At 30.8% G+C, this 16197-nt stretch overlaps 1 long non-coding RNA gene across 1 annotated transcript in view; it reads left to right on the forward strand.

Annotated features, from left to right (window-relative positions):
• LOC118202629 (uncharacterized) overlaps window positions 1-16197 on the forward strand; it is a 188404-nt gene that overhangs the window by 155588 nt on the left and 16619 nt on the right. Inside the window, exons 6-7 of the long non-coding RNA XR_015044444.1 lie at window positions 3550-3647; window positions 4744-4852. This is a non-coding gene — a long non-coding RNA (uncharacterized LOC118202629). The remainder of the gene's footprint in view (window positions 1-3549; window positions 3648-4743; window positions 4853-16197) is intronic.

Consider the following 16197-nt stretch of genomic DNA (forward strand, 5'->3'; position numbering starts at 1 on the left):
AATCTCAGCAATCTCACGAATAGTTATTCGCCGGTTTGCATCAATGTCTGTATTGTGTCTTCATCACCTTCAACTGGCCTTTCAAAACGTGGTGCAACAACTTCAAGATCAAAACTGCCGGATCGAAATTTTTCAAATCAGTTTTGGCACTGGTGTCAATACTTCTCCATACACACCAAATAATTTTTTTTCTTGCTTGAACAGCATTTTTCCTTTTCGATATTTAAAAAATAAAAATATGCCGAAAATGCGGCTCTTCACTTTCCATATTTGAAAGGGCACCAACCAAAAACTATTGCGTAGAAGCAATCGAACTGTTTCACAAACAAGCCTTGCTATACCAGCTGTCAAAATATATAATTATTATGCGGCATTAAGTCGGCTGTGAAAAAAATACACTTAACCCCTCCGTTGGGAAAAAAAAACGAAATAATTGTCGGAACAACACAATATATATTTTATATAATACTTTTGAAGCTGTATGAATTCACTATGTAATTTCAAGACTAATCCCTATCATATGATCTCTTATATAACGCTGCAATGCAGATACCTTTTATAGCCAATTTCTGAATAGCATTTGCAATGCAGATACATACAGCTGCAAATTTTGCATAATACATACCAGTAAGTCATTGCCGATCAGTAATAAATCCGTAATTTAAGTATATTACTCTTTTCTCTCTTCGCAGAATACATAAAGTAAAATTAATATTTCCTAATTGTAGCTTTAAAGCACTAAACAGGGAAATATTAGTCAGGACTAAAAGGAAACACATTATAAGTGTAATAAATGCATGATTTCAAACTGTATGTTATTTGGGAGCTAGGAATTAATTTATACTAGTAAAATATAGCTGAGGTGGCCAGTCACTTCAAGCTTTAAATATCAGCAGCATCATTGAAAACAGACATTGGAGAGCTTCTTTGCATGAAGTTGCATCTAGATGCAACTTAAATTGGTCCTTTAAAATATAGAAATTGTTCACTTTTAAAATGGATAATATTTCACAAATGACATGCATTGTGAATATTTAATATCAGATGGTGTATTTTCCATAACATATTTAAAACATAAGATTGGTAGCGCAACAACCTGGAGTTTGGCGTAAATTTATGTTTAGATCTCAATTGATTTCGAAGGCAAGCATGTACAGGTCTCTCTTCTTCAAGAGCAAAAAAATCTGCAAGACTGCAATAACAATTAAGTTTGATTCTGGATAGTTTTTATTGGGACATTCGAATTATCGAATTTCACTAATCTTGAAAAACCTTTAAACTCAAATCCTAACCTAAAGCTAAACCTTTAACCTTTTTAACCTAAACATTTTAACTCAAATCTTTAGAAGGACTGGATTCATTTAATTTCAATTCATGCTTTCACTAAAAAAAGAAACATAAATATTACAGTTTCAGTGGTACTTGGATCACCGGTATGAACAATATTGTGGTCCTCAGTATCACACTTCAAACGGGTTCTTATGAACTCTAATTTGATGAAAATTAATATTTTCAAATTATATTAAAAAGATCGAAAGGATTTCTTGAGGTATTTTTAAAAAGTGCATTCCCAAATTAGCTCATTACGCGTAGATCGCAAACTTTGTTTTATTTTAAATGCTGCACCCCTGCCCAATTCTTATTCTCATATGAAGAATTCGAAAAATTCCTGAAAATTTATGATTTGTCCCATTTTTTAGCTTTTAGTATTGTGTGTGAATTTGTTTCACTGTTTCCTCAATTATCTTCAAAGGAAGTGTAAACGCTAATAGTAATCTTTTATAGACCACCAAGCAAGATAAATTTAAGAAGTATAAATAATGAATGAAAAAATTAACGCTGAAAGTTGAGTATGAAAATTTGAGTAAAAATGAATTAATTCATTTCTTTTATTGGTTAGAAAATACTACAAAATAGAAAATCAGCATTTAAACCAAGCAAGATAAATTAAAGAAGTATAAATAATGAATGAAAAAATTAACGCTGAAAGTTGAGTATGAAAATTTGAGTAAAAATGAATTAATTCATTTCTTTTATTGGTTAGAAAATACTACAAAATAGAAAATCAGCATCTAAAAGATATTATGCAAACAATGTACAAAAATGTATACAACACTCCAGGCAGGGAATTAAAGTAAGGAAAATTACAGTAATTATTAGGTTGAAAATATAAGCATATGCTATAACTTATTAAGTGGCAAACGTACAAAATGTGAATAAAAATTTTGTTTTTTGTGGTATTACAATTAAGTTGTACTAAATTTATTTGGTAACGGATTTTTAATCATCTAACATACGGCAGATTCAGTACTGATTTTTCTTCACTTAATAGAATCTAATGCATAATTATACGTAATTAGTTATAGATTATATTATATAGTTTTTATATATGCCCAAATAAGGCATTATATATGTGAATATATAAATCTTTATTTGGGATTTTGCGGTAAAATAAAAAAAATAATAATCAGTCATCTAGGCTAACCCTTTAATATATCTATATTTGCGAAAATACCATTGATTTTTGTAATTCAGTTTTTAATCCTTAAGTAATTAACTTTATTTTAATGTTATTCGTATCGTTTAATGTCTTCTTCCTAAATTTATTTATTATTAGTTAATAATACTTTGAAATTTCAGTCAATTTTCTCTGGCATAGTTGTGAAACTAATTCTAACATATATATTCTAATAATATATGTTAATATATAATCCCAAATAAGGCATTTATATATGTTTTTATATACTAACTAGGATGATATGCAAACAGATCTCTAGCGCCTCTTTTCCCCCAAACAATTATTATTATTATTATTATTATTTTTAGCATAAATTTCTTAATCTAAAATTATATAACGATGCAAAGGAGGCTTTTAAATTTCTAATGTTGATCAGTTTGAGAAGTAACTTAAATTAAAAAGATTATTAATATAAAGATCATTCTGAAATGCTAAATGATTTAACGCGCAACATTTGCAAATTACATGTAAATAATATTAAGGAACAGTAAAATTTAGTTCCAGAAATACAATATTATAAAATTAATTTAAAAATTCAATAATAATAACAATAAAGAATATCAAAGATGGTATTTTAATGCGATAGAAGTGATGCGTCCTTTTGCAAATTTTTCTATAAACGAAAGCAACTAATTTATTTCAGAAACTTCTTTAATTTGTGTCGTAAATTAAATGTTTTTCTTATTATAATATTTTTATAGAACTAACGGTATATATGCAATGTGATGATATGGGAATAGCTGTAATAGATTGGCGATGGTGTTTTTGCATTTCATTTTGAAATACGGCGGGGATCCTTGCAGTTTGGTAATATAAGGAATTTCAGACTTAAAACAATAACAATGACCGTAATTTCAGTAATATTACTAATTTATCTATGATGCTTAAAATTATTTGTGTTTGGAAATTAGTGTGTTTTAAAATTTTGAAATTTGTTCAGATTATTCAAAGTTCATATTTTGCAATTATTTAAATAATTATTCTAGTCAAACTTTTATGATTTGTATTTTTAAAATTATGTTTATCTTCAGTAGCTAATGCTTTAGCGGTTTTTCTCTCAAAAAGGCTTCCGTGTTGCCAAGTCTTTTTCTTTTTGAAGGGATGGTAGAATATGCAAGATAGAAAACAGGTAAAACAAAATTCTAATCTAAATTAGCAATAGCTCCGTAATTCTACATTTTAATTTGGGCATTTCCTCTTTCTGTTCTAAAAATATTCATATCATATGACTTTTACATAACGCTTTGACGACAATAACTTCTATAAGCCTTCAGCTAATAATAAATTTAGAGCTTTATTAACTATCCAGTCCAAATGAAATCGAAACTTATCCACTCTGAATTAAGATTTGGAAAATAACAATCCTTAGGAGATTACATTAGGTTATGTTGGGGTATTTGAGTAGGGCAAATTATACGAGGGTAAGCGTAAGTGAAGGAGTGATTTGTGGAAGTCTTACCTGCCTCCTATATATGTTACACACTGAGAAAACCGCGAAAACAAACATGCAGCCATTCCGTTCTCTTCGGTGCGAACTACAGACTACAATGGTGGACCTACAATCCTTAGGATTTTAGTAACATGTAAGTAGTAAACGTAAACTTTTTAAATACAAGGGGTAAACTGTTTAAGTAATAGATAAAGTAAATGTGTTTTAACAATGGAAAAATTTCTAGCGTTTATATATCTTCACCCTGAGGACTGTATAATGCTTCTCAGAATTATTTTATAAGGGGTAAAAAAGAGAAAGAACAATTTTTTAATAATTTTTGTGGGAGCTTGGAATTTAACGTGATTATTTAAATTTTATAAATACATTCGAAATCATCTAAATTTTTAAATTAGTCTATCTCAAAAAGTTAATCCGAATGACATTTATTTGACGAGAAAGATATTAAGATTAAATATTAAACTTTAATGAACTGACATTTTAATTACCTCAATAACAATAAACGTTTTCAAGAACAGTGTTTTAGATTAGTTGACTATCTTACAAATAAACCTGTACGAGTTCTATTAAGACGTTGTAGCCAAAATATTGCTTGTTGTTTTCTTTTGTACAATGTATTTTGTTTGTCTACCCGAAAACGATACAGCATAAAATTTCATTTGTATCATTATCCTTATATATCATGTTCAGTTGTTCCTATTTCCTTATATGTCATGTTCTTGCATTAATCAATCCAAGATTTATGTACTTAATTACAATATTATTATTTCTACAGCTATGAAGTCTTGGAACGTATTACATGCAAGATTTTTCATGGTTTCACATGAAGAGCTATACTTAAAATATAAGAAGTACATCCTTCTCCTGTTTTCCTTCCTCTTCCGGTACGTACAAAGCTGATGACTATATACTAGTAACGAAATATTTTATATAACGCCGATATTATGTGAAGAATCATTTTATGATTTAACATAAACATAAACACATTTTGTATACTTATGTTATTAACTAACACATTTTGTATACTTGTGTCATCTAATGTGTATAGAAGATCACATTTATTACCCAAAATGTTCATTTGTATCACTGTATCTTGTATATGATAACGACGGTTAAAGACCTTAAGAAACTAACTCATTTGTTTATTACGCAAATCACAAGACGCACTCCGATTTAAAATATAATTTTCCTGCGTAAAAGTTGTGCCATTTAGTCTAAAAAATATGGTACTTTCTTTAAAAAATATAATGGAAAAAAGCTGTGTTTCGAAAATTGTGTTTACCTTAATCACGAACAAAACAATACCGTTTAGCCATTTTATTCAAAGTTTATGGTCAAAATTAAAAAATTTCTCATTTCTCTTAAAACTTAAAATTGCAGGTTTGGAATGTTGCGGCGTTTAAATTAATTTGGCGAACAAATATTTGTTAGATAACAGTATAATCAATAATAATGCTCGCTTAACGGTATTAGTTAGTTCATCAGCCAACACGCATTTAAACAATCAAATTAAACTTTATCTCTGATCTAGTTTTTAACAAATAATTTAAGCAAGAATAATTACTACGTAGACTTTTAATTATCTATTTGCGTTTCTTAAAAAGCGCTAGACTTTATTTTATTTCACTTAATACTAAAGGGAAATTTTACCATATATTAAAGTCCGATGTGATATTTAACAAATGCTTTGCTGTTAAAATATATATAAAGCCCTAAAATTTAATTTTAAATAGAAATATAAAATTTTTAGTAACAAAACCAACAGAATTTTAACATTTTATTGAACAGTCTCTATTGACATAAACATCTACTCGGCGTTTCTTTAATGGTTCGACCGTTTATCTAGCATTTTAACAATAATCAGACCCATTTTGTAGTCGTAATACGTAACTTAAAAGCAATAAATAGCGATTTTCAAAAAAGTCACTTCAAAGTGCACTCGAAAGAAAAGCATCATATACTTTTATCGTAAAAAGGTACAGTAAAATAGAAAGGTGGGATTTACTTTACAGTTTTATCAAAAATGATGAAATAGGTTTAAAAAATGGGTTACGAGTGCAGGTTACTTTAAATCAGCAAAAAAATTTAATTATTTGTTGAGAAATTCTTACGTTAAATGACATGTGGCCCTTCGTTATAAAATTATATTTATGACCGCACTAATTTCCTCCATAAAACAGTTTTGAATACCATTGCTTTTGCTACCTTAAGAGCCCAAGAGAAATGTAGAAAAGCAAAAGAAAAGTAACTAAAGGTTTTATGAGAAAATGCTATAGTAAATTTCACTTAGCGAAAGATTAGAAATAAAAACTGCTTAAATAAATTTCCCTGAAAATAATAAACAAACAAATATCCGAGTGGAAGTTTTTTAAATAAAGTATCCGTCACAGGGAGAAAAATATATCATTTGGGACATTGTTCTGGTAAATTTATATTAGATATTCTCCCAGGGGTATCCTTCATTCATCTGTTTGTCAGGAAGATAAATTGCCCAAGCTGCCTTTCTTTCTTCTGCAGATGAATTTAGCCGGAAGATAAAAAAATAGAACCTAACGAGAAAATAAAAAAGTAATCTTTTCTTTTCCTTCTGAGAGATTTCGTCTGTACCTCTCGGGGTTTCTCTGTGAAAAAGCAATGTAGTGATGAATGGTGAAATCTCAAAACCAGCCTTCTACTGACAGAGATGAATAAGCGGGTAGGCGCCGATAGCATATACCATTAGATCCTGTCCAGGGTTGCATAGTGTGGGTATCCAAGTTTTTCAGGAATTATATTCGCTTGCTGTGATTTATCTCCGTTATCCTTCTAAAGCTGGGAAGAAGATTTCTTTTCACGGGAAACATGCTTAATAGCATATCCAGCGCAAGAGTTCGATTTTTATTTTTTTTTTTTTTTTTTCCCACTGTTAAATTTCAAGGAAAAACTTGCGTGTATAATTGTATACTACTGAAAGGTTCTTGCAAATCGCAGCGGTAAAATAGAATCGTATCCGTTGCAATGACGATACAATTTGCAATAATTAATAAACATAATTTTTTTTTAAAATCATTCAGCTCAACGTTTGCGATATACCACACATTATCACGATATACAGCGAATATTCTTAAATAGTAATTCGAGGAACCCTGGGAGTCCATGAGTTAATAACCTGAGGTGCATGAATGATTTTCAAAGCAAAATTAAATTTGCTATTTAATTTCCATTGCGAAAAATTGATATTATCGTAAAGTTCAATTTATTAAATTGTAATAAATAAAATAAAATATTGTAAATAAGATGTTAATAAAATGTAAATAAAATAAAATAATGTGTAATAAATAAATAAAATATTGAAAACTGAGTGATTCTATAGAGAGATTCTTGCATGTTTTGGGCAATATTATCTTACCGCTTAGATATCTGGGGAGGGAAAAGAGCTATTTTTATTTATTTATTTTGAAACGGTATCCAACGTTTTATATGAGAAAGGAAATTTCATATTGTTCAAAACTCAAGTAAACCGAAAATGTTCTAGCTATTAGGAAAAGATATCTTAAATCAGAAGAGAAACAAGTCAAAGATAAACATAAAATTGGTAAAGAAACAACCTTGTACAGGTCCCTCTTTATCGGGAGCAAAGTAATTTTAAATGTTATCCCTGTTAATCACAAAATGCTACGATAGTTATGTAGAATTCAAACTATAATAACACAAATACTAAAGGAGTCTTTAAAAGTGTTTAATATTTAATCTTTCTTGCGCAGATAAATATGCTGCTTATTTACAGGAAATATCAAAATCAAATAAGCGACGGAAATTGCGGTTCAGGCATCTCGCTGCAACTTTATGACAATTTAAATGTGACCCACTTTCCTCGTAACAGGGTTTAAAATATGCTGCTTACTCTGAATTATCTAATTTTGAACTAATTTAAAATTTGAAAGTAAGTTTATTGCATTTTCTAGCAGTGTGCTTGCTCTCTTTCTTCCCATCAAACTCAAAATGATTTGCCATTCAAGCTATATTGCTTCATATTGCTGTGCATTATTTATTACACACATTTATAATAGGATTATTTTATTTTATAACAATGGAGGTTAGTTTAAATTTATATTTCTAACGCTTAATAAAATATACGAAAAGCTTTTTTAATTACACCGTTTTATTTAAATGCGCAAAAGAGCGGAAAATAATTTTTATCATAAAAAATATCGTTGGTCATTATAGTATATTTTTGGTCAAAATCATACTTGGTGATATTCCACATATCATGTATGGTTATGTATGATTCAAATTAATGTCTTAGGACAACTAATAGTGGCCTGCTGAAAACTGTTAAACAGAAATTTGGGTAAGCTGAATGTAATCATTCTTACAGATAAGCCATATTCATACTGTCAATTTTATGGGAAGTTGAAATTTTCCGCCAAAAGTTGGCAGATTGGGTTAGAAATAAAAAAATAATATGAAAATCAAAATCGTAAAAACAACCTTGTATTTAGCGTAAGAATATTGTAAATATAAGGTTGTTTTTACGATTGTGGTTGTCACATTAGCGTGTTTCTCTTCTTGTCTAATATGAAAATATTCATTTGGGAAATAATTTTTTATTCTAGTCCATAGTGCAGAGATGAAAATTCTTTGATAATTCGCTTGACCGTTAAAAAGGGATTTGTAAGAAAATTTCAGTACTAATATAAAAATATCTATATCGAATTTTTATTCTTCTTGAATACTGTAGTATCCTAGCATATACGAATGTTTGAAAAAAATATATATATAAGAAAACCAGTTTATAGGCTAGGGTCAAAAATTAATTTCAAGATTTTAAGCAAACAAGCACAGAAACCAAATTTAATAAAACCACGAGAATACAATGTAAATATTTTGTTTCTCATTTATAGATGTACTCTTTTTCCTTATTTGTTGCAAATGATAGGGGAATGTTTAACGCGAAAAATAAAATACCAGTAAAATTATGTCATTTATATTACAATATTCTACAAAATTCACAGCATGAACTTACACTGAATATACAGGGTATCTAAAACATTAAACATGTTAATTATTAATGTATCAGAAACTGTTGAAAATACAAATAAATTGACAGCGGCGATAAACAGAAAAAATTAAAAAGCCTTGTGTTTTGTATTAGTATGCTTCAAAATGCGCTCCTTTAATAGTACGGATAAAATCATGACGTTAATCGAGTTCTTGTCATGTACGGCTTAGCATGCTGATGTACACAGTAGCTATATCCCGTTGTAGTAGCTTTAAAGTCATCAACACTCATCATGTTTTGTCTCATAAAACGCATTTCACAGCCCACCAGCGGCCGAGCGGTAACGTCGCTGAACACTGGTAGTTCGGTCCAAGGTTCGAATCCCGCGAACGGGCTGGATGCACAGGTGTTTTCGTTGTTTTCCCCATGTAACGTATATATGAGCCAGTTTTCCTTACGAAGTTGTCCACGAAGACATCCCTCACCTCAGGCAGATGGCCCTCGAGGCCTTGCCGTAACTGAATAACCTAACCTAACCTTCACACATTTCACATCCACGGAAAAAATTCTGATCAAAGATGCTCCCTGTTTCTAAAACATTTTCTTTTTTTTTTTTTGTGGGGATGGGGACAGTAAAGGATACTGTTTCTAAATGGAGGAACTTTCTTGTAACGTATTTTGAAGTTTCTCTGCATTTGCTTCTATAAACCAGCATACAGAGTGAGCTTTCTCCTGTAGAGCCGCCATTTTCTTCAAATCCGGGTTAATTTTTCCTGGTAGCGTCGTCTATGGAGTCATTTGTGATCTGGAAAGAAAGAAAGAAAACTTGAATTATATCTGATTTTCACTGCTGTCAGTTTATTTGTATTTACTACTAATTGAAACATGTCAAAGACTTTGTGTATACTCTACATTTTGACTTCCTTGTATGAAGTAAAAAGGAAGTATTGTAATCGCGAAAAGTTTCAGGCAGCGTATTTCAACGAAAATATCCATTTTGACCGCTATCGAATAAAATTTAACGATGTTCTTGCGTGATATCTGTACGTAAGGACAGAATAAAATACACTTTTCCTTCAAAAAAATTATAAAACTGCTTTAAAATTAATTCTGAAGAGGATTTTTCGTGGCGTCTGTACGTACGTACGTATCTCGCATAACTCAAAAACTAGTAGCCTCAGAACGTTGAAATTTTGTATATACGACTGCTATAACATGTAGATGTGCACCTCGTATTTTGGTTGCAATCGGCCGCACCAAACGTATATCCACTCAGTTACCCGGCTCAGTGATCTCAGTTTCTTTACTCTTATATGTTTGTAAATTGTACATTTTTTGCTTTAAAAATGATTGAATTATGTTGTTTTTATCTTCCGGTTAAGGTTTTTATGCCTTTAGTAAATCTGTATGCAATTTTTTAGAATTATCAACAATTTTAAAGTTGTTTAAGTACCGCTAAGCCTTTTTTTTTATGGCGGCCATTGATTGTTTACATTTGAAACAGCAGACTAGTGGATTTGTTGCCAATCTAGAGAAACTTAGCTTCGCAACAACAAAGGTAACGCCTTCATTTATTATTGCCAATTAAATCATCCTTAATCCTTTCTGGAAGTGTTTAAGATTTACTTCGTAATTTATAATATACATATTTTGAGTTTTTATGTATTTTTGCCTTCTCGCGAAGTGAGAACTGAATTAATTGAATGATAAATACTCAATCGTCTGTGAAAAACTGTTTCTTTTTACTTTTGTTTGTTTAATTTCTTTTATACATCATTCTAGCTTTATTATAGTATTTGAATAGAACATGTGGCAACGATTACATAATTCTATTCTTTAAATGATATAAATTTTGTGCATTCTGAGTTATAATATGAACGAAATATAATACTGTTAAGTGAATCTAGCTCCAGAGTGTCGCTACGGTAAACAAATACTAGAGTGAATTTTAAAGAATGCATTTATTCTATTGTGGTTTATGCGCTGTCGGCGAAGTAGATTTAATTCAATCCAATAAGTTTAAATGAAATTCAAGAAAAAATGCGTATAATTTAATATTCCGAACAAGAAAGTCATGTGTACACATCAGATTTTTTTAACAGCTTTAGGGAGTTTTAGTTTAGCTTGCGGTTTTAAACACTCTATAGAAATTATTTATTAGTTCTAGCTACAAATCTAATTTTTACAGATTCGACAAACTATATAAATTTATGTTTAATATAAGTGATGAAGACGCACATCATTTATAATATTGTATACACAACAATCTTGAACGTTTGAGTGTTCATTGACTATGAATAAATTACCTAAATTTATACGACTTATGGTTGCCTTTTTACAATTATTTTCCAAGCAATGCAACACTGAATGCCATATGATAACTATAAAAACTTACATTCGAAATAAATGTACTTAATAATTTAAACTGTTTTCGTAACACAAAAATCTGATTTTACAAAATACAGAATGGAGTTTCTGTATTTTCCATTCTGCAATAGAAAACATAAAGAATTATGTTTTCTATTGCAGAATGTCTTTTCAATGATAATTAACATGAAGAGAATCTGTAGCAAAGAATTTGTTTAGAAGGAAAATAATTTTTATATTCTTCGTATCGGAATTACATTTTTGTTGATTAAAAATTAAACAAGTTTAAGCAAATAACGAGTAATATATCTTCAGCATCTAAATTAGTGGTTCTCAGATTGTTTTGCCCCTGTGCACCACTTTCACCGTTGCTACGAGATCATCCCCCCCCCAACCTTTCCAAAACTTAAAAGCTATGAATGCATCTATTTAAATTTAGGCTATTTTTAACAACACAAAGACAGATACAGTAAACAACGAAAATAACAAGCAGAGAATGTTGATAATATCAAAATTTGAACAAAAGTACAATTTTTATGTTTATAAACTAAAATTAAATATTTAACAGCTAAATAAAAACCTGACTGCCGCCCTAAACTATAAAACTCACCCCAGGAGAGAAATTTCCCCCTAGTTGAGAACCTCTGATTTAAATAAAAGTATCATAATGTTCTGAATGTTAATAAAATGCAATTAACTCTCGATTAACCAAGCCTTATCTAAAGAAAAGTTTACTCTACAGAAGGACGGAAAAATACATGACAAATCATCTGAATACAGCTAAATTTTAGAGGAAAATGAAAGAGAGGAAGATCAAGTTTGTCATAGTAGATGATACCACGTTAGCCACAATAGTACGTAATTTAATTGTACTTGATATGGAATGTACGAATATTGTTAAATCGCAAAAATAAATTAAGCTATTAATTTTTTATTGCCCATCGTCTACTACCCAAATACAAGAATAATACGAAGAAAACTCCTTTCCTGCTTTGAATGATGACTTAATTTATATAAACAAAGCATATTATTTTCAACATTATACTGCTTAAATTACAGATAAACTTTCATTAATTGAAATGTGAGTTATTTCTTTTTCCTGTGCTCTTTTTAATTGCTGTAATGCTAATTAAGTTTCACATTTTTATTTTATATTTATAAAACAATAAGACTTTATTTTTAAGTAATTTAATTATTTTAATATCTCAACTTAGCTGCGTTCATCACATTGCCATTTCGAAACTGTTTCTATTCACTTACTCTAGTTGGTGTAGCTAATGCTCAGTTGTCTGACCTATATATAGTCATCCCAAGCCCACGAAATACCTCGACGCAAGGAGCGCAAGTTTACGCCTGCCGTTGGCAACAGCCTTGAGCAACTTGCAGGTGACAGTGCTCAGTTTTGCCCCCCCCCCAATTTTGATGGAAAGCACACCAAGGGAACGGATCCGAGGTTCTTCCACACCTCTTCCTCTACCACCAACTCATTGAGAGGACTTTCGAGTCGCCGCATATTTAGAGTGACCCCACGCCGCACAGGCACTATACATTTACAAACCCCCATGCCTTCTGCGGGATTCGAACCCAGGCCCTTCGGTGCGACAGTCAACGACGCTAACGACTATACCGTTTGGGCGACTATACCGTTACTTATTAATATGGGATAATGAATTTCGTTAGGATGTATTTCAACACAAGTAACTTTGATGATATCGAGAATTTAAATTTCAGTTTTTTCTCTTAAAATAAGCATGATACGTTCGAGCAAATTAGCAGCCGCTTTTAACGCCAAGAAGTTAATTTGAAGTACGAAAGAAGAACAATGATAATCCATAATTAGCAATTCCATTTAGACAACAATAAATGACGGAAGTGTATATATATATAACATAAATAATAACTAGTTTATTTACCATTTTGTATCGGAGTGTAAGTCGTGTAAAAGTATAAACAAATTATTGCTTCAGACAAATTATTGCTTAACAAATTATTGCTTCAGACAGTTTCTCAGTATTCACGGAATTCATAAGCTAAAGAACTATTACCATATGCATTAAAATATAAAATACCTTGGACTTAGCAATGAAATCCTCTTATTCTACAAGTACAATACAATCAAGCATGTAAATACATACTCATTTTATTTCTAAAAATTTATTTCGTGGTCATAGTTGAAATCTGTGCTGTCCATCTGAAAATTCGAAAACATTATGCAACTTATTCTCAAATTTATCATAATAAATTACATAAATGAAGCTTGAGTTTCCTCACGCTTATCTCATAAATAATTTAGATTTATGAAGTATGATGGAATAATAAGAATAACGAGAAGAATATTGCAGACATTAAGCAAAATGTTTGTTGTTAACCTTTGAGTTGATTCATTCAGTTTTTTGTGAAGCGTATTATAATGTCCTTGCCATTGCGGGAAACGCGGCGAGAAATTATGACTGTTACATATAACATACTAGCACAGTCAATTATCGTTTGAATTTCAATAAAAAATGCATCTAAGTTTATACAAAGCATTCTTTTTATATTCGTATTTATTGTATATTATCAACTACACTACTTACCGTACATTATCGTAACTATTTGGTGTATATTATCAACTCAATTCCATATCAACATATTATCAACTCCACTGCTTTTAATATTTATTGCATGTAGCTTTTAGGATTCATAATATGTTTATTAGTTGTAACATTTTTATGTTTATGTACAGCTCTATCACTTTTATTTTTTTAAAATCAAGTATAGAATAATCTTTAATAAGTCCATTTTAACAGATTCTGCATATATAGTCAACACCCATCAACTTCAAGTTAATTAGCGTTAATTAAAAATCACTATTAAACCAAAGGCAGTTAAAAAAATACAGAAAAGCGGATTAATTGATATTATGGTTACCATAAAATTGCTGCTAATAATTTACTTGTATTTCCAAAGAGTTTAACCTAAGAATTAATTCATTTGTTTGCATTAACTAAATCAGTTTTCCAAGCAAAAAGAGCACACTGTACATAACGGAACAATTAAACATTTACAATTCCATGCTCTCTCTCACTCGCTTGTTTTTCCCAGACTGTTTGTTGTATGTTGGCTTCTAATAGCAATTTTTCCATCGTTCCATAAGCTAACTCAGTATTCAGACGAAAATAACGCATTGTAGAAAAGGAGGGGGAAAAAAGGGAATTGAAGAAACTAAATTATAAATAGTATTAAAGACCAATATTTATAAAAGGACTTGAATCATGTAACTTATTTTAAATGTCTGCAAAAAAATGGTGTTAGAATTGTTTGTTTTTGTTTCAATGTTTATATATTTACATGATTACATACAGCTCCAATTCTAGTTACAAACAGTTCCTGTTATCTCACACAATTTTTGTTTGTTTGTTTGTTTGTTTCCGTATTTTCTGTAGGCAGTTTTCTTTTACGCTGATGGTTTGTAATGGTCAGGTTCGGCGCCTGAACATCTGCAACCGCAACGGGCAGCGGAGTTCAGGGGCGGCATTTTTTTTTTTTTTTTTTTTTTTTTAATTTAGAAAGAAATAAGGCGGCTGTATTTTTGATTTGCGGAGTTTGCACCAGACGGTAAAAAGTCTAGCGCCAGCTCCGGTGATGGTATTATTTTTTCCATGGTTTCGCAATGAGCAAATTTAATTTTTTTTGTCAGTGCCGGTCACTTGGGTTGCGGTTTCGCTGGACTTTTACATATTTGCGTCTCATGACAATGGCCAAAAGAATTAAACACAGTTCCACTTTGCACTTGGCTTAGTATGCAGATTTACTTGATAATTCACACTTCTCTGAAAAATTGATGAAACTTTTACATTCAAATGCCGGATTACATTGGCTATACCTATATTGTTATAGTAGAGCCTCTACGTACCGTATCAAATATTTATACTGCATACATCTCGGCTACTTCTTAGGTCACTTTAAAAAGAGCAAACATCTCAAAAAATCCCATGTATTACAGGGCATCTGGAAAGTTTACACTGAACGTGCCAACTATTTCTCAGTCCTACTTCCAGCTGTCTCCAAACATTACAATACCCAGAGCGAAAGAGGAAAAAAAAAAAAAAAAAAAAGATGTTATTTATTCCGCATTTCCTTCTTCATCCCCCCTCCTTTCCTGTGTCAGAAAACTGTTTCTAAAAACAAAATTTTGGCGTCATTCCTGTTTGCGTCCAGCTGAAGATAAATGACACTTTTAAGACGTACGTCTTTGCACCGTGTATGCAGTGTCTTCTGTGTATTTTATCTAACTTTAATGCTTTCAGGTTATCTCAAATCGGTACATAAAAAAACCATGCAACGGCATAGTACACCTTACTTACATCAATATAAGTCACCGCGAAGAAATATCACTGACGACTTATACCTTGAAAGAAAACCATGGTTGCAATAATTGGCTTCGAATTTTTAATTTGGCGATATGTTTCTAAATACTGAATGATATAGCAATACACAAAGTCGTCATAAATTACCCAGCACATTTTTCAGTAATTGAATGGGGAATGATCTAGAAAAAACATATTCATCTATTTGGCATTACATCTCAAATTATGTAGGATTATGTTTGTTCTAATATTTTCCGCAGCTGGTTGCTTAAGCTCAAGATTGCCGCATAGCTTTCTGTTATAAATTCCACAGAAAGAAACTTCCGGATATACCGTTCAGACGGTATAGTGGTTAGGCGAGCCGACTGCAATACCAAAGGGACCGGATTCGAATTCCGGAGAAGGCATGGTTGTAACTGTCCATCCTTTATAGAAGGCAAAGGTGGCCATCTCTATACTAAAGTGACCACCGCTTCTGGCCTTCGCCGTGGCCAATAGATGTGTGCCCGCCACTTAAAAAAAAAAAAAATCT

This window comes from Stegodyphus dumicola, chromosome 12, assembly GCF_044657685.1.
Source record: "Stegodyphus dumicola isolate Sdum_Otavi_A_Nest chromosome 12, ASM4465768v1".
NCBI classification, from domain to species: Eukaryota; Metazoa; Arthropoda; class Arachnida; order Araneae; family Eresidae; genus Stegodyphus; species Stegodyphus dumicola.